Source organism: Cibotium barometz, chromosome 8, assembly GCF_041138505.1.
Source record: "Cibotium barometz isolate CiBa-2024 chromosome 8, ASM4113850v1, whole genome shotgun sequence".
In the NCBI taxonomy this organism is placed as follows: Eukaryota; Viridiplantae; Streptophyta; class Polypodiopsida; order Cyatheales; family Cibotiaceae; genus Cibotium; species Cibotium barometz.
This window is the reverse complement of record NC_141053.1, coordinates 22,191,642-22,211,966: the sequence shown is the minus strand read 5'-3', so window position 1 is coordinate 22,211,966 and position 20,325 is coordinate 22,191,642. Positions and strand designations below refer to the sequence as shown.

The 20,325-nt window shown below is 42.2% G+C and overlaps 1 protein-coding gene across 4 annotated transcripts in view; it reads right to left on the bottom strand.

The window, feature by feature from the left end:
• Window positions 1–11,412, bottom strand: part of LOC147636044 (uncharacterized) — a 31,477-nt gene extending 20,065 nt beyond the window's left edge. Inside the window, exon 1 of one of the 4 annotated variants that reach the window (XM_086801492.1) lies at window positions 11,232–11,412. The gene's annotated coding sequence lies outside the window, so the exon portion shown is untranslated. The remainder of the gene's footprint in view (window positions 1–11,231) is intronic. The other 3 variants (XM_086801491.1, XM_086801489.1, XM_086801488.1) reach the window with 3 other exon arrangements.
• Between the last annotated feature and the right edge of the window lie 8,913 nt (window positions 11,413–20,325).

The following is a 20,325-nucleotide window of genomic DNA, read 5'->3' as shown; positions in this document are numbered from 1 at the left end:
CGTGGAGGCATGAACTGTGTTATTGTAGGCAAACTCTACAAGTGGAAGATACTTCTCCCATGCAGTCTTTTGATCTGCCACATAACACTTCAACAAATCCAACACGTCTGAATTTGCAGCTTCACTTTGGCCATCCGTTTGGGGATGATAAGCTGATGAAAACTCAAGTTTAGTGCCCATGTTATGAAATAAAGCCCTCCGGAAGAGGCTCGTAATCCTTATCCCTAACAATGGACTTAGGCATACCATGATGCTTGAAGATGTTAGCAAGAAAAAGCTTCACCATATGATCAACTTTAATGGTTTTCTTGACGGGCACGAAATGAGCTTGCTTGCTAAACTTGTCCACAATGGTCCAAATAGCATCATTCCCATGCTGGGATCTAGGCAAGTCCATAATAAAATCCATAGTAATACTTTCCCATGGCTGCGAGGGAATAGGTAATGGCTGAAATAAACCTGGAGGCTTTTGCCGGTCAAATTTTACTTTTTGACAAGTAAGACATGCACGTACATATGCCTCAATGTCTTTACGCATGCTCGGCCAAAAGAAATCTCTCTCAATCATGCGTGTAGTAGGTATGATACCTCTATGACCAGCATAAGGTGGAGCGTGACATTCCTCCGTAACCTTTGGACGCATATCCTTCACCACACATAAGCAGTTATCCTTCATAAGATAACCCTCTTTGATCACATAAGACGCATGTGTGAAACCGGCCTCTGATAGAAAACCAGAGTGCGGTGGGAACAATCACCCGTCCACTTGTAGTCTAGATGAGAAACAAAACACAGATTGGAGCTAGAGTGCCCAAATCTGAAAACACAGCGACACCTGTTGGCCCCAAAGCTTGGCGCCCCTTGCAGTATTTCTTTATTCAATTAAAATAATATGTATGGCTGAGTACAACACAAAGACCAGCCAAGAGTTTACACCTGTAAGTCCAATCTGACGGCCCACAAAATCCTTCTCAGCACAGAGGATCTATGCACACGATCTGTGTCCTCAAGCAACACACTGTGCCTCCCTCTGATCAGCCAAGATCACAAAGCAGGCCAGCCATGGGCATACATCTGGCATAACTCAAGAGCATGATACATCTTCTCAGCTCAAACATACATGTGCTGTCCAATCTCTGTCTTAATCCCTTGTCAATCTGCCAAACCCCTCCTCTCACAAGGAGCCAGATAACACATACCTGCAGCAGACATCAAGCAGTAGAAAGAGAGATGGATGAACAGAAACAGAGCTTACCAAGTTCAGCTCGTGAAACAACACTGGAGGAAGCAACAGCACCAATCTGTACTTGCAGGCACTTGTATCCACAACCCTGCTTCACACGTGTGCTTGCACTTGCCTGTATCCTCCTCCTGATGCTCACTCTTATGCTGTCCTTGAAAATACAGATCTGAAAATCAGCACTGTACCCGTCTGAACCGCCTTGGGATACGTGCCAGGCGTTGTACTTGCATAAACAGCCTGCTGTCCACTTCTGTACCAGCCTGAATCAGCATACACAGTTCTGTCCAGCACCCTGAAAAGCGCCGCCTGCACCAGTACTTGCTGTATCTGACTGCCCGTACACTGTACGGCAGTCGTACAGTAGGGTATGGGCTGGAAAACAGACTGTACAGCCTGTACAGGGCTTCTGCGCAGCCAAACCAGCAGCAGTTCTATGCGCCGCCAGCAACAGAGGAGAAAGAGAGAGAGAGAGTGCCCAGTTCTGGCCGTACAGTGCTGTACGGCTGGTTCCACTCAGAAAAACAGCAACCAGACTGGTCTTCAGCAGCCGCCTCCTTCTTCCTGTGCTTTTCCACGCTAGTACACAAGCGCATGATGAAGACTCCTCTTTTGCTACACGATTCCCCAAAAAGGGAAGAGAGAGAGAGAAGAGAGAGAAAACTCCTCCCCAATTTAATCCCTAGGGCCCCAACTTTAATAAGTTCCTAGGGCCACTAAGGCCTAGGGGCAAACTCCAATAAACATTAAAACTTAATGTTTCTAGTTCCCCCCTTCACACCTAGGGATGTCCACACATCTTAAACTCTGTCCGGGCACCCCCCATGTGAATCATAAAATATTCTGACTCTGCACCCACCATGCCCACACTTGTCCTGCTCCATTTTCACAGGGCCATGACATACCCCCCTCTTGAAAGATGGCAAGCGTCCTCGATTGCATTCTGGTGATGCATCAAAATATGCAAAGTGAAATATACAATATGGCAAGATCAGCGTCCCAATCTCTCTGAGCCATACATATGTATCAATATTCACTGCAAACCAATGGCATAGTAATAGTCCAAGTTGTATACCACTGTGAACCATACATATCCACAACAATCTCCATGTGACTAGTACACATATATCATAGAAGTCCCATAAACAGATGTACTGTCAGCCTCAGTACCTTCGGATGAGATAAAATCTACACCAAGCGACCTCTAGATGTCATCTGAGCCTGTCTGTATCAAGGAAGTGGAGGTGCTACCCCCCTCTTGAGCATCAGGTAATGCTCCAGACCCATGCTCTGCTGAACCTGAATGAGCCACAATAAGAGTCGGCTCTAACTCAAAGGCATCGAGATAAAGCTGCAAAACCTGAGGTGAATCTGTTAAGTCACCTTCCTCCATCCACTTCGCATCCATCGGTGAATAGTTCTTGAACTTCACAAGATAGCGACGGGAAACTTTGCCTCGTACCTTCCTTTCTTTATGTGCCAGTATCTGCTCTGGAATCAGAACCTCATTAAGTTCCTCAACTTCCGGCTGAGCCTCATCTGATACATCCTCAGGCACATCCCCACGGAAAGGTCTAAGAAGACTCACGTGAAAAGCATTGTGAATCCTCCAATGATCTGGTAACTTCAAACGATAGGTTACCTCACCAATCTTTTCCAAAACCTGAAAAGGCCCATAATATCGCATGCTCAACTTAGGGAATAAGCGCTCTTTACCCTTCATCTTCTTGAGTCTAGCCTTTTCAAAACGCAAAAGAACCCAATCACCCAATGCAAACTGTAAATCACGTCTGTGACGGTCTGCGGCTTTCTTTTGCTTCTGCTGAGTTTTCTGGAGGGCCAACTTAACTCTGCGATAAGCTTCATTCAAGCTCTCCACATACTGATCAGCCTCAAAGATCTTATCCTTTGTATGCAAAATGGGCGGTACCTTCTTCCCTCCTTCTACAATCTCAAAAGGCGCCTTGCCTGTCGAGCTATGTACAGTGTTGTTATATGCAAACTCCACTAGAGGAAGATACTTTTCCCATTGTTGCTTGTGCTCTGACACATAACACTTGAGAAGATCCAACACTGTAGAGTTAGCCTCTTCTGACTGACCATCTGTCTGTGGATGAAATGACGATGAAAACTTGAGAGTTGTACCCATGTTGTCAAACAACCCTCTCCAAAACAAACTCGTCATTCGTGGATCACGGTCACTAATGATAGACGTAGGCAAGCCATGATACTTGAAGATGTTCGCCATGAACAACTTCACCATATGATCCACTTTAATTGTCTTCCTCACGGGAATGAAATGAGCCTGCTTACTGAACCTGCATATGATAGTCCAGATGCCATCATTTCCCGTTTGTGTCCGTGGAAGATCAAATACAAAATCCATGGCAATGCTCTCCCAAGGTCTATCCGGAATAGGTAAAGGCTGTAATAACCCTGGTGTCTTCTGACGGTCAAACTTTACCTTCTGACATACGATGCATTGCCTCACAAAGGCATCAACATCTCTTCTCAAGGTTGGCCAATAAAAGAAAGTCTCCACTGCTTTGACCGTGGCGTCAATCCCTCTATGACCTGCATACGGTGGAGCATGACTTTCAATCATAACCTTGAGTCGCAATGGCCTGGTAACACACAGTCTGCCATGCATCAATAAAAATCCATCTCTGAGAGTGTAATGCTCGTGCCGCTGACCCTCAGACATCTGATCATACAACCTTTCAAAATCCTCATCATGGGCATACTGCTCTTTCATTTCATCAAGCTCATGATGATAAGCTAGTGAAACTGCAGAGACCTGTGGCTTGCGTGACAAAGCATCTGCCACTACATTCTTTTTGCCTTCCACATGCACAATCTGGAAGTGAAACATTGACAAAAAGTTTGCCCAACGCATATGCTTCTCTGAAAGCTTAGTCTGCGTGAGGAAATAACGCAAGGTCTGATGATCTGTCTGTACAGTAAAATCAGCCCCAAGCAAGTAGTGTTTCCATGTAGAAAGAGCGTGAATTACAGCCAACATCTCTTTCTCATACACTTGTAAATGCTTCTCGGCATCTTGCAAAACTCTACTCTCATAGGTTATCACATGTCCCTCTTGCATGAGAACTGCACCAATGCTACTTCCACATGCATCACACTGGACAACAAAAGCCTTGCGGAGGTCCGGTAACACCAATACTGGGTCCGAAGTAAGCTTTTCTTTGAGCTTTTTGAATGCTGTAATTTCCTGATCAGCCCATCGAAACGGAGTTGCTTTCTTCGTCAAAGCATGAAGAGGCGAAGCAATTTCAGCAAAGTGCCGTATGTAACGCCTGTAATAGGAACACAATCCTAAAAAGCTACGTACATCATGCACGGTCCTCAAAGCTGGCCAATTAAGTATTGCTTCCACCTTGGCGGGATCCATACGGACTCCATGACCAGACACAATATGCCCCAAGAAATGTATCTCCTGCAAGAAAAACTCACTCTTCTTGCCATTAACCACCAATCTATGGTTTCTGAGTTCTGCAAACACAATGGCCAAATGCCTTCTATGCTCTTCCTCAGTTTGTGAATGCACAATCATATCATCAAAGAATGTGCCCACAAACTCTCTATGAGGCCTGAAAATCCTGTCCATCATTCTGTTAAATGTGGCAGGCGCATTCGTCAAACCAAAGGGCATAACCAAGAACTCATACAACCCAAACGTGGTTCGGAATGCTGTCTTATGCACATCCTCGGGTCTAATGCGTATCTGATGATACCCGCTTTTCAAGTCAATACGACTAAAAACTGTGGAGCCCTGTAAGCGGTCCAAGATGTCATCGATCCTTGGTATGGGGAATCGATTCTTGATGGTATTCTTGTTGAGCGCCCTGTAATCAATACACATGCGCCAAGAACCATCCTTCTTCTGCACTAAGAGCACATGTGAGCAAAAGGGTGATGAGCTAGGCTGAATCAACCCCTTATTCAATAGCTCCTGCACCTGACTCATAATCTCTTCCTGTTGGGCTGCACTAACACGATACGGCGATCTATTCGGTGGAGTACTACCAGGAATCAGATCTATGGCATGATCTTCTGGCCTCTCAGGAGGTAATTCTCCTGGCAATGACTCGGAAAAACAGTCTTGAAACCCACTTAAGAAATCAGCCCTGTCCTTATCTAACATTGACAAATTAGACTTAGACTCATCATCCTGTGCATCCTTTACATAAATCAAGTACGCGGAAAGATGCTTTTTCATTACTGATGAAATCGCCGAAGCGGATACAATAGGAACAGATTCCCCTTTGAGTTTTACATTCAATACATGCTCTTTCCCTCTATGAGTCAAAGTAATTTTCCTATTGTAAGTATCCACCACCGCATGTACCCTGTGGCACCATGGCATCCCCAACAAAACATCACAGCCATCCAAAGGCATGATGAAGAACTCTTCGCTGTCCACATAACCCTGCAAATGAAGCCGAAGCTTCCCAATGATAGGAGTAACGGGTTCTGCATACCCTGGACAAGCCATATTTGCCTCATGTAGCGGCCCCATCTCCTCTGCGCGAATCCCCAATCGGCCAGCCAAATCTGGTGAAATGAAGTTGGCTCTAGCACCTGTGTCAAAGAAGATCAAAGCATTCTGATCTCTCACTTTGCCCCATGCCCTGCACAACTCTGTAGCTTCACCACTTAGCTGCTCACCCACAAGATCAGGAACTAAGCCTGCAGAAGGCTTTGGTTTCTTTGGCTTGGGCTCTCCTTTATTGTCAGGGTCCTTTTTGGACGTTCTTTTGGGACAATTGAATGACATATGCCCCTCTTCAGTACAGTAAAAACACTTTTGAGCATCTCTCAAAGCCTGTCTTTCCTCAGAAGTCCTTTTGGGCATTGGCAACTTCTTATACTTTGTCTCTGTAGACCCTTTAGCATCACGAGAAGCAACGGAACCTTGAAACCGGCCTCTGATAGAAAACCAGAGTGCGGTGGGAACAATCACCCGTCCACTTGTAGTCTAGATGAGAAACAAAACACAAATTGGAGCTAGAGTGCCCAAATCTGAAAACACAGCGACACCTGTTGGCCCCAAAGCTTGGCGCCCCTTGCGGTATTTCTTTATTCAATTAAAATAATATGTATGGCTGAGTACAACACAAAGACCAGCCAAGAGTTTACACCTGTAAGTCCAATCTGACGGCCCACAAATCCTTCTCAGCACAGAGGATCTATGCACACAGATCTGTGTCCTCAAGCAACACACTGTGCCTCCCTCTGATCAGCCAAGATCACAAAGCAGGCCAGCCATGGGCATACATCTGGCATAACTCAAGAGCATGATACATCTTCTCAGCTCAAACATACATGTGCTGTCCAATCTCTGTCTTAATCCCTTGTCAATCTGCCAAACCCCTCCTCTCACAAGGAGCCAGATAACACATACCTGCAGCAGACATCAAGCAGTAGAAAGAGAGATGGATGAACAGAAACAGAGCTTACCAAGTTCAGCTCGTGAAACAACACTGGAGGAAGCAACAGCACCAATCTGTACTTGCAGGCACTTGTATCCACAACCCTGCTTCACACGTGTGCTTGCACTTGCCTGTATCCTCCTCCTGATGCTCACTCTTATGCTGTCCTTGAAAATACAGATCTGAAAATCAGCACTGTACCCGTCTGAACCGCCTTGGGATACGTGCCAGGCGTTGTACTTGCATAAACAGCCTGCTGTCCACTTCTGTACCAGCCTGAATCAGCATACACAGTTCTGTCCAGCACCCTGAAAAGCACCGCCTGCACCAGTACTTGCTGTATCTGACTGCCCGTACACTGTACGGCAGTCGTACAGTAGGGTATGGGCTGGAAAACAGACTGTACAGCCTGTACAGAGCTTCTGCGCAGCCAAACCAGCAGCAGCAGTTCTATGCGCCGCCAGCAACAGAGGAGAAAGAGAGAGAGAGAGTGCCCAGTTCTGGCCGTACAGTGCTGTACGGCTGGTTCCACTCAGAAAAACAGCAACCAGACTGGTCTTCAGCAGCCGCCTCCTTCTTCCTGTGCTTTTCCACGCTAGTACACAAGCGCATGATGAAGACTCCTCTTTTGCTACACGATTCCCCAAAAAGGGAAGAGAGAGAGAGAAGAGAGAGAAAACTCCTCCCCAATTTAATCCCTAGGGCCCCAACTTTAATAAGTTCCTAGGGCCACTAAGGCCTAGGGGCAAACTCCAATAAACATTAAAACTTAATGTTTCTAGTTCCCCCCTTCACACCTAGGGATGTCCACACATCTTAAACTCTGTCCGGGCACCCCCCATGTGAATCATAAAATATTCTGACTCTGCACCCACCATGCCCACACTTGTCCTGCTCCATTTTCACAGGGCCATGACACATGTGAGTGACCAGCCATCAAATCAATCCATATATGGCAAAAATCAGCATCCAAATGATACAAGTCTCGCATGGCAGATAAGTCCCCATGAGAGGCCACTGAAACTGCAACCACATAAGGCCTCCTGGATAATGCATCTGCCACCACATTTTTCTTTCCCGGAGTATGTACAATCTGAAAATGAAACATAGAAAGAAAGTTTGCCATTCTCATCTGCTTCTCCAAAAGCTTTGTTTGAGATAGAAAGTATCTCAAGCTTTGATGATTTGTCTTGACTACAAATTCAGTCCCAAGGAGATAATGTTTCCATATCTTTAAGGCATAAATTACAGCCCAGAGCTCTTTCTCATAGATATCCATATGAAGCTCGGCATCATGCAATCAACGGCTCTCATATGCAATTGCATGACCTTCTTGATTTAGGACAACCCCTATACAATCACCACAAGCATCACATTCCACTATGAATGCGGGAACAATCAATACGGGTCCACATATGATAGCATGCTTGAGTTGCAAGAAGGCATCCTGCTCCTTTGAAGTCCATTAAAAGTGGCTTTCTTCTTTGTGAGATCATGTAGAGGGGTGGCTATCATAGCAAAATGCCTTATGAAACGCCTATAGTATGAACATAATCCCAGAAAACTACGTACTTGATGTACATTTTGCAACTCTGGCCAATTCCGAATGGTTTCTATCTTGGCAGGATCCATTCTTACTCCATCCTTGGATACAATGTGACCCAAATAGTGTATCTCTGAAAGAAAGAACTCACTTTTCTTGGCATTAATGAAGAGTTTATGCTTCCGCAACTCTTCAAACACTGTGGCCAAATGAGTTCTATGCTGCTGCTCATCCTTGGAGAAAACCAAGATGTCATCAAAGAATACACCCGTGAATTTTCGATGGGGTCGGAATATCATATCCATCATACGATTGAATGTGGCTGGGGCATTGGTGAGACCAAAAGGCATCACCAAAAATTCATACAATCCAAAAGCTGTCCTGAATGCAGTTTTGTGGACATCCTGTGGCACCAGTCGTATCTGGTGATAACCACTCTTCAAATCAATACGGCTGAAACAAGCCAAGCCATCAAGCTTATCCAAAATGTCATCAATACGCGGGATTGGAAATTTGTTCTCGATGGTGAGCTTATTTAGAGCTCTGTAATCCACACACATGCGGAATGACCCGTCTTTCTTTTGAACAAGAAGCACGGGAGAGCAATTTGAAAATCCTTCATCCCCGAATAAGTTTGTAATAAGGTGAGGAACTTGGTTGAACCAAACCTTTCTCCAAAAGCTCATTAACCTGCTTCATGATCTCTTCTTGTTGTGCGGCACTCACACGATATGCAGGTTTGTTAGGTGGAGAACTACCTGGCACAAGATCTATGTGATGATCCTCGAGCCTTTGAGGAGGTAGTTCACCAGGCAATGCATCAGCAAAACAATCTTTGTATGCATGAAGAAAATTCAGCCTATCCTGAGTCAAAATATCCACATTTTAATGACTTGGTTCAATGCTATCACGAACAAAAACCAAGTACGCAAAAAGACTCTTTTTCATTCTTTTATTAATCTGGATGTGAGATACAATTGGGATAGAATCCCCTTGCCAGCATCAATAACATGCATGCGGCCTCTATGCATAAAGGAAATCATGTTTGTCTTGTACTCTTTGCGGGGCTCAAGCCTATGATGCCACGGCTTGCCAAGCAATACATCACATCCATTAAGTGGTGCAACGAAGAAATGCTCATGATCAAGGTAACCCTGGATATGAATGCGCAACTTCCCTATTTCTCACAGATAGAGGCGGTGACCACATACCACCTTTGGTTCCCCCCCCCCCCCCCCCCCCCGCGCTGGCGATGAGCTTCTACACAAAGTCAGTCCACTTGTACATGCTTGGCCAAAATGATAATATGTCCAACCCAACTTTTAATGAGGTGTGAACATACTAACCTATAAATCATACAAGTCACACAACTGAGTTAAATCCCATGAGACTCATGCTTTGTGGCCATCTTTCAAGCCAATCCTTCCCAATGAATGCTTCAGCTTCCTTCTGTGGAAAATCCATGCTCTCACCGTGGTTCTGTTCTAAGTGTGGGTTTGCCCCAAAACATTGATCAAGACTAGTGAAGAGACCAAATGGTGACACATATACACATATATATGTACATATATACATACGGTACATATACATATACATATACATATGTATATGTACCATTAGTATATATGTACATATATACATATGTATATGTATATGTACCATATGTATGTATGTACATATACATATGTACCATATCATATGTATATGTATACATATACATGTGTACACTGTATATGTACATATGTATATGTATATGTATATGTACCATATGTATATAAGTACATATACATATGTATATATGTATATGTATATGTACCATATGTATGTATGTACATATACATGTGTATATGTATATACATATATACATACGTATATGTGTACATATACATAACATATGTATATGTGTACATATGCATATGTATGTGTGTACATAGTGTACATATGCATATGTATGTGTACATATGCACATGTATATGTACACACATACATATGCATATGTACACATATACATATGTATGTATATACATGTGTATATGTACATATGTGTACGTACACATATGTTAGTCAATGCCGTCATGTACCTCTTGCTCTCTCCCATCGTCGGAAGTCGCCATAGTGGAAGCAATGAAGGTTCTTCCTAACCATAAGTAAACCATCCACTATGGGTGTGGGCAGCTCTTTCACGTTGCCCTGGAGCACTAGTAAACTATCCACACTAGAAGAAAAATTTCCGGCAGAATTCTTTGAAGTGTCAAAGCTTTCATACCAACATAGCATGTGGAGGACTTTGAGTAGAATTGTTAACACAAATTCAGCACTTAAACTTGACGATTTACACTAGCACAAATGAAAGAGAGAGACATAGGAGAGAGTACACAGTATAGGGTCCCAAATAACCCTATGAAGGGCCCCCACCGTGAAGGTGTATTTGCTTGTATTGCTGACTGTGTAGGGGGCTGACTGTTGGCTGCAAATCAGCACCAAACTACTGACGTAGGATCACTGCAGAGAACCCGACAAGATGGACAAACAAGACGCCTTCTGCTGCGCTGTGTGACAGCAGTGAGCACCCTGATGCTCACCAGAGTTCATGCCCACAGGATGGGAGATGCCAGGAAGGGAACCCAGGCTATCTGTAACCAACGTAGAAGACAAATAATTCTGCCCAAACACATTTAGCCTAGCCAGATAAGAGTCACCCATGCCGCCTCAGGTTTGAAGGCTGTGGTTCTCTTATTTGAAGAGTAAGATATACCATTTTTTGTAAGCCCATTGCAATCGTTTCTGTAAAGGAGCAGCCCGTTGCAATTTATTATGTAGAAGTGCAGGGTTTAAAGTAGCCCTTCAGATTGAGGGACCTTCATAAGTGCTTTACATAGAGGCCACAGGGATGTTATGCATAGCACAGATGGCCATGGATTTGTGTTTTTCCAACGCAAGCTCATTGTTTGAGATATTTGAGATTGGCGGGAAAACACAGGGCAAAAAGAGGGCTTACCGAGGTCTCCGTTGCGCTTGGCGGAGCTGCAGTCAGAGTAGCGGGTGGCCAGGACCTGGAACTAGGCTGGAAGTCGACTTTGCCGGCCACGATGGCGTCTCGGAAGCAGTGTTCGGGAAAAGACAGGTTCAACTTAGCCTCAAGCCGGCTCAAATTGGATACGAATCGGCTCAAATTGGATACGAGTCGGCTAAAAAAAATTTGAGAAGGAAAAGCTTCCTTCTAGTTTTTTTTAAGAAGGAATAGAGCCATTCATTTTAAAAGGAGAAAGATTTTATTATATATAAATATTAGCTTAAGTTTGCTACTGAGAGCTTAAGCCTTAAGTGTGGGTAGATACGTATTACGAGCATGTGTGGGCTAGACACATATGAAATGCAAGGATTTTAGGTCGTGGGGACAGCCAAGGTATGATGCATCATTATCGAAATCTGCGCACGCGGCAGGAGCCGTGAGGACTCAGGAGCGCAAGTTTGGGTTATCTACTCTCTCTCGAGTCTCATGAGTCATAGGGTTATGCAGTTCCTCCCTCATAGCATCGTAGCTCTAGCCGGAAAACCATTTTGTTTTCTGCCTTGCACGCAACACAACTGGCCATCGTAGCTCCAGCCCGCCTTTGCTTAACTCTGTTGTTGCCTGTTGTTGTCGAAAATGGCCTGCACCACCATCTCCTTCCTGGTGAGGAATTCATTAAGGTCTCTCTGTGGCATCTGTTCCGATGCATGCTTGTAAGAGAGAGAGGGAGAGAGAGGTACGATTTAGTGACGTTGTTCTTTGTGTGTCTGAGCACTGAAACTCTCTCAGAAAATTAAGGTAGACGTACTAGGTGCTGGCAGCAGAGCTGAAGATTTTGGGTTTCTCGATTTACAAACTCTTCCTTTCTACTCTCTCACCTTATGAATGGTCGTGTCTACTTTTTGCGCACTGATTGTAATTTGTGAGCTTAAATTTGTTCTTTTTTTTCAATGATGTCGAATCTAACTTTATCGCCCTGGGCAGAGCACGATCAATCATCACATCTATACCCACTGGGTCTTCTGGGTTCACCACTAGTTTTGTGGCAAAGAAGTCCCTGCATTTGGGTTGCTCGGACCAATAAGCATGCGTGGGCATGTCTGGCGATCTTACAATGGCTTCTGAGTGTGAGGAGCAAGTCGAGAAGCAAAAGAAAGTAAAGACTAGTAAGAGGCAAGGAAACCTTCTTCAATGGGTTCAAGGTAATCCTAAAGCTCCACGCAGTAAAGAAAAAATTACTTTCATCTCATATTGCAGAAAAAGTAGACCTCTCTACTCTATCTCCTGAGGAAAGGGTAGAGGAGGAAAGAAGACAAGGTCGATGAGATCTTTTCCAAGCAGAGTGGTTGGAAGACTTCAAGTGGCTTGAGTACAATAAGGAGGAGGCAAGGTTGTATTGTAAGTTTTGTAAAAAGTATCCACATCATCATAGTGCATAGTCATTGAGTGGATCAATCAACTTCAAGGTAAGTAATCTCAAAGCTCATTGCACTACTGATTGTAAGTTTTGTAAAAAGTATCCACATCATCATAGTGCATAGTCATTGAGTGGATCAATCAACTTCAAGGTAAGTAATCTCAAAGCTCATTGCACTATTGATTGCCATAGGCCTGCTATGCAAGCATGTTTTATGGAGGGAAAGGAAAGCATACAAAGTAGCATTAAGACTTGAAAGATGAAGCTTTGTTGACACTATTTAAATCTACATATTTCATAGCTAAGAGAAATGAATCCTTTGCACTTTTTCCACACTTGATATCTCACATGCAAGATTGTGGTGTCCCATACACTACAAGCTTGTATAATGATGATAAAGCTTGTGCAAAAATGGTCTATTGTATTGCTAATTTTTGATGCATGATACGTTAAAGAAAGATGCTAAGAGTCCATGGTTTGGGGTGCTTGTTGATGAATCCACCGATATTGCCACTCATGGCCATATGGTTATCTACTTTTCTTACGTAGAATCTGAGTGCATACCAAAAGTCTCTTTCTATGGGATTGTGCGCGTGAGTGATGGAACTTCAAAAACTTTGTTTGCACTTTGATTGCTGAACTCAAGAAGTGCAAGTTGGACCTATCCAAACTAATTGCTTTTGGATCTGATAGATGCTCCACCATGACAGGTAAGGAAAATGGACTTTCAACTCTTCTAAAGAAAAATGTCAATCCTTTTCTTACATCAATACATTGTGTAGCACATAGAACTGTACTTGCTGTCTCTAATGTAGCACATAGAAGTGTACTTGCTGTCTCTAATGTAGCTAAGAGTAATGACACTTGTAAAAGGATAGATAAACTTGTCAATAGTTTAGCTACTTTTTACAATTAAGCACAAAGAAGCACTACGTGATTTGCAAGAGGATTTGGCTTGTCCCATTTTAAAGTTACAACATACTTATGATATTCGATGGTTAAGTCGATATAATGCTTTGAAATCTGTTTGTAGATCATTTGATGCTATCTTGGCTGAGGTAAGAAAGAAAAACTCTCATCTCTACAATGACATTGCAGAGCTTGAGTTTATTTATTGCTTATTTTTCTTGGCGGATATACTCAAAGGTTTGGCTTCCTTGAAGTAAAATGTTTCAAAAAGATCATGTTGATGTAACCACAATCAATGGTCTAGTTGACAACGAGATTGATCGCATCAAACAATATTACATGGAAGAACCACAACCCGACTACAATGCTTTTACACATGGGGTAGGAGGCTTCGAAATTTTGCCAGAATACGGATCCGAAAAAGTTCACCTCTTTTCTCTTCGTGAATCACTTCATGGTAATGTTTTCTTTGATGAGTCAATAAAACGCAATATTTTTGGTGAAGATTTAAAGAGAGCTTTAGAATTTCAAACCTCTTTTTCTTCTTCTATCATTGCCAACTTGCAAACAAGGTTTGAAGATAATTCCATACTTAGCAACATGAAGATCCTTGTTCCTGCACAACATCCACTCTTGGAGAGACCGTTGAAAGCATATGGCATCAAAGAAGTTGGGAAGTTAGCATCATTTTATGGTAAGGATCATGTACTAGGTATGTCTGAATTTAAAGCATTGGTTGATGGTGATGAGTTTAAAAAAGAGTTTAGAACTTTCAAAAATCAAGCTCCAAAAGACTTTGTCCGATATAGCCTAGTAGAAGTCGCTTCTTCAATAGCCAGCAATGCTTCATGGAGAGCGATATATCCCAATTTACTAACGCTATGTCAAGTTGCATTAGCTCAATGTTGTAGCATTGCAGTGTGCGAAAGAGGCTTTAGTGCGAGAACCATGATCAAGTCTCGCCTTCGAAATAGGCTTGAGACTAAAAGTCTTGATGCTCTTATGAAGATTGCTATTGAAGGGCCAGAAAAATTGTGTGAGGAAGAGCTTCTAGAATGCATTGAGATTTGGAGTGCAAAGGCTCATCGACATCTTTTTAGTTCAGAAGGTATTTGTTCACTTATTGTTCAAGAGTGATTTCTTTTATTGTTTTTTGAAACAATTATTCTCCATGACTAACACTTTTATGAAGAGGGAAAAAGAGGAGTAGATAGACTACTCCTCTTTTTCCCAAGGGAGCATGGTGTAGCCATGTAAAATGGCGAAGGGGTTCAATTCCCCTACTCTCTCTTAGGTTGGAGATGGCAAAATTTCTCTGTTTACGAGACATGCTTTTGGAGGTGATTACCTTGCATGCTACTTTTTAACTTTACTCATTTGATATGAAATTATCATGAATAGATATCTATTTACTTGTTTATTACAGATATTTCATGCAATTATAGAAGCATTCGATGTTCAAGATTTTAGAGGATTATGGATGCTTTAAACTTATGTTGATTCCAAATGTGACTCAAGTTTAAAGGTATGATTCTTGAAACATTTACACCACTTAAAGTTATTTTTTAAAAGTTTCATGTTTTGGGTTTGTTATTGCTTTCAAGAGAAGCATTTTCCATCTACTAGTCTCCAATTAGTTTGGTTAGCAAAACTTGCTACTTGTTTTCTAGCAAAGTATAAATTTGTAGTACGTAAAACTTGTTCCCAAGAAGGTCGTTGGCCGGCTCGTGTAGATATGATGAGGATATGAATTGCTCATTTTTTTTTGAAACCGGTTCACTCATTAGAGAGGAGGATTTTAACATAGCTCAATTTATAAAATTTCCCGAACACTGCTCGGAAGGCCTGGAGGATGGCCACGGTGGCGTCCGGAATGGTGGCCTTAATGCTCACGCCCACGATGCCAGGAGGGCCTCCGCAATATGTGCGACGCCCGCACCTTTCCAAACGAACGCAAGAGCTGCCCGCCCGTGTTTCTTTCCCGGCTGAAATTTAAAAATGAGTGACAAAAATAATACAATTTAGTTAATCCCAATAATTTTGTTTGTTGGTACTCAATCCCAGTTAGTTTCAAACATTTCCTTTTTCTTTTATTTGGTTAGATGCAAGCACTCCACATACACATTTGGCTAGACACCCAGTTATATCGTATACATCTCCCGCTTTATGAGCACTGAAAACAGCAAACCCCTCCCCCCCCCCCCAAATTCGTTCTATTATGTGTGAAAGCATGTTTGAGTGAACGCATCTACGAACAATGTTGTGTATCCAACCTAAGACAACTGATCAATTACCTTACTTGGGGGAAGAGAGATACTTCAGGAAGTTGAGGAAGCCAATGGGATCAACGTCTCATCATGATGACATGATTCCTATGTTTAATATGAGTGCACAACCCAAGTGGCATATGACAACAACCAAGAGGCTCCACTCTACGGATGTGGATTCAACCACTTGTACAATGATTGCCAATTAAGAACCACAATGAATTCCACCTATAAAAGAGCTCACACAACAAGTTTAAATCTACTAATTGTGTAGCGTAGGAGGATAATTGCAACCCCTTTGAGCAATTACCCAATTGTAATTGAAGTGGTGGAAGCTAAAAAACAAACAATAAATCGGCCAAAAAAGAAAAAGGAGCCATGCACATAGGAAAGGGTGATGACAGGGTAACCATCTATAGCAGGTATATGGAAGAGACAACTACTACAACACATTGATAAACTCCCAAGATGCAGCTTCGAATTGGATATCCAAAGGGCCTATGGTCGAGAAGGTCTCTTAAGGATTGTCTCTTAAGGATACCCAAGGGGCCAATGGTCGAGAAGGTCTCTTAAGGATTGTCTCTTAAGGATATCCAAAGGGCCTATGGTTGAGAAGGTCTCTTAAGGATTGTCTCTTAAGGATATCCAAAGGGCCTATGGTGGTCGAGAAGTTCTCTTAAGGATTCCCCTTCACCTAGAGGCCAAGGCAAGTACTCCGACTAGTTTGTGAAAAACCAAATGCTAAAGGAGGCTAGAGAATTGGTCAAGGAATGCCAAGAGGGGCTTAAATATAGATGTAATGGTTATCCACTCAGCTGCTACGCTCATTGCGCTAAACCAACTGGACGATCGATGGAAGTAGCTAAGATTCAAAAAAAGGGCCCAAAGGAGAACCAAATCTACTCTCTCCAATTTTCAAGAGGATCTTTTGCCACACTACCACCTAAAGAGGTCATGCCAAATCCAAATACTATCCCACAACAACCAAGAGTGGATGTCACCAAGGAGATTGTCTTATTTCCCTATCATCGGAGATAAGGATACATATTAGCACATTACTACAAGGTAACCCACACCTTTGGCCTAACCTCAAGTACTAGATGGAAGGACATTTACATGTACATGTGGAAGAAAAGGTGGAGCCAACACATGCCAAAGAGCCAAGGCCTACTACACAAATGAGCACCAAAGAAAGGAAGTATCGGTCAACAAACTAAGGCATTATCTCATGAAATTGAAGATATAAATGTAGTGTTATGTATGATTAGTCTTCAAAGGCTATGAAGTTATAGCAATCTTCGAGGGCAATGCAAGAGGAAGCATAATCACCAAGCACTACTATAGGAAACTTGGGGTAAAAAGATAACACATTAACTTGATGGTATAGCTTGCAAATGGAACCATAGTAAGGCCCATGGGATCCTTGCGAGGGCGGGGGGAGGGGATTATTTTTTTTTGCGAGCTTTTTAGAGCATCTAGCGAGCTTTTGAGGAAGGCCTCATGTTTTTCTCCCAAAGATTTTAGTAGGATACCTCGATTCAATAAACAGTATTTAACACCATGGTACCTTTGAAGCAAAGATATTTTTATATATTGAAAAAACATGGCAATGGCAAATGGATATCTAGATCTACATAATCAAAAACCTAATAAAAAGGTTTATGCTATCCAAAAAATTATGAATACCATGGTACCTTTGAAGCAAATTAATACCATGGTACCTTTGAAGAAAATATATTATTTTTGTAATGAAAAAACATGGCAATGGCAAGTGGATAGATCTAATAATCAAGTGGATAGATCTAATAAACATGGCAATGGCAAGTGGATAGATCTAATAATCAAAAATATAATAACAAGGGTTATGTTATACAAAACATTATTCAACTATAAGTGTCACACTATCAGCTCTACATTATCCCAAAAAACTATGTAATCATAAGAGCCAAAAATTTATCCAAGCACAAGCATAAGTGTTATAATAGTAGATCTTCTCTTTTCCATTAAGCACATGTCCCTGGATGGGATAAAGTCATGACCCAAGAGCCATATCAATATGTCCATCGGACAGGAGACAGCTTCCCTCACATTATGATTGGGAATCTTTGGCTAGCATATAAACATGTTTTCATTTTGATGAAGCCCCAAAACTCACATGAATATGTAGTAAATGTGTTTGCCTACCACATATGACTTTTTCCCTTGTACACATTTCTAAAAATCTCAGCGTGTACACCGAGGTTGAGACTGTATATGCACTTTATAAGATTTCTTATTTGGTCTAGTTGCTTCTATCTCAAATATCTCATACTCATACTGATTATTAACAACCTTTTTAATCAATACTGCTTAGTCCATTATCAATGAAGAATTTATTCTCTTTTCTTCTTCTCTTAAAATCCTATTTGCTAAGTCATGCGAACTCCATTTCTCCCAATTAAGTACATGCCCATCTTGTTGAATTTACTCACAGGAGTCTTTAACGCAGCATTAGCAATACCTTACCCCGTGCTTCACCTATGATGTTCGATGTTTCCATCCAAGATGTAGTGACATTTTTGCAGCTATGCCATCTATGATGGCCAACCTGAATCTAGCACGAACCAATGTATTTGCCTCTTCTTGAGTCTATTTTGTTCCCTTCTCAATGGGCCAAATAGAAGGCAAAATGGGTATGGGTGAGATATTACTATTTGGGTGCCAAGAGTCCATTGCATCATCAGGGAAAACCACATGAATTGTGCCTCTTACCTCTTAGTCCTGGGTGATTTCTCTCTAAAAGAAACACGGACATGGCACACCTATAAAATAATTGTAGATAATTTTATTGCGCTTTGTCCTTCGCTCCTTCAATAATTATTGCACTTTATCCTCCTTGTTCCTTCAATGATTCACCCTAGGCATTTCACATGACTATTTAAAGGTGTCCTCCTAATTGCCCACTGTGTTTGATGAATGGACTACTCCATAACACACCTTCCATCTATCATACATCGGAGTTGTATGTTAGATGAATGGACTGCTCCATAACACACCTTCCATTTAACATACATTGGACTTGTGCTGCATGTATGTTATGTTGAAGCGTTGTATTTTGCTCTGTGAAAAAGATTCTCCTTAGTTGGCCACGTGGTTGTCTATTTTTATTTTCATAATTATAATCGGGATGATGGAAATTTTTATATCCTCCACATTAACCACTTGAAATGGCCTTCTTTTAGGACACATAGTTTCCTTATCACCTTTTAATACCTGAGTGTCTTAATACGCTGGAGTTCCAACAACTGCTCCTTCCACAAGGCGAGCCACTTGTACTTGTTGTACGAGAAACATTCCTATTAGCAATCTTGGCCATCAATGTCTCTAGATTAGATCTAGATCCTACATGCTTTTGCAACATGTATGCATGCTACTTTGCACTTTGCAATAGAGAGTTGGCCATGTCTGATACACATGCATCATATAATGCTCTCTTTTTCTTATGACCCTCTCTTGCCACATCCCCAACTCCCGTGTTTAGACTCTGCAAGATTTGTCTGTGTTTGCTAGCTCCTGTGCATAGAGACAACCTAAATTTTTAACATGTAAGTATTAAGCTTTACTCGACTTGAAAGATGTTATGGTAATCACATAAACAAGTTAGCGAGAGTACCGCTACGGATTTCCCACAAACTGAACCAACTATCCAAGGTAGGGATGTCTGATTGGCCTCGCTCGCTTGCCTCTCCACCAATTGCAAATACATCTACTTTGAGACATTGCCTCCTCTTTTGAACGTGCAGTTCTCCATTTCTCACACAAATCCTTGTGTTCTGTTTGATCTTCTTTTTTGATATATTGGGGTGATTTATTAAACTCTATTCCACATCTTCCTCTTTCATCTCACATGTTACAATAGTCATCAACTATTGAACCTTGTATATTATTAAACATTTTTTTTTGGCTTGTGTAGACATCTCGGGGCATTGGTTGTAGGAAACAAAGAGGCGCACAAGGAGACAGGGAGCATCCAGCTTTCTTATTTCATAACCTTTGTCCCGCTGTAGTGTCAGAGGCCATAGAGGAGGAGTATGGTGTGTCGCTGTAGTGCTATTGATGCTGGCACACCAAGCTTCCTTAGTCAAAGGGGCTGGAATCTCTCTATTAGTTGCTTAAGGCATTAGACTTTGTAGTAGCTAGACCCAGATTTGCTGGCAAGGGGGAGACGCCCTAGATTAGTCAAAGGGGATGGAATCTCTCTACTGGCTGCTCAAGGCATTAGACTTTGTAGTATCTAGCCCCAGATTTGTTGGCAAGGGGGAGAGACCCTTTTCGAATGGTGTGTGGGATTCATACAGTAGCATGTATGTATGTATATGTTGTATGGTGCCTTCCATAAAACTCAAGTCTGGCAGGCTCTACACTTTTTCACAACCCCACAAGTCTACTCATATAGAATCTCATAAAAGCAATACCGTCAATTGAATGTGGTGTGTGTACATACGGC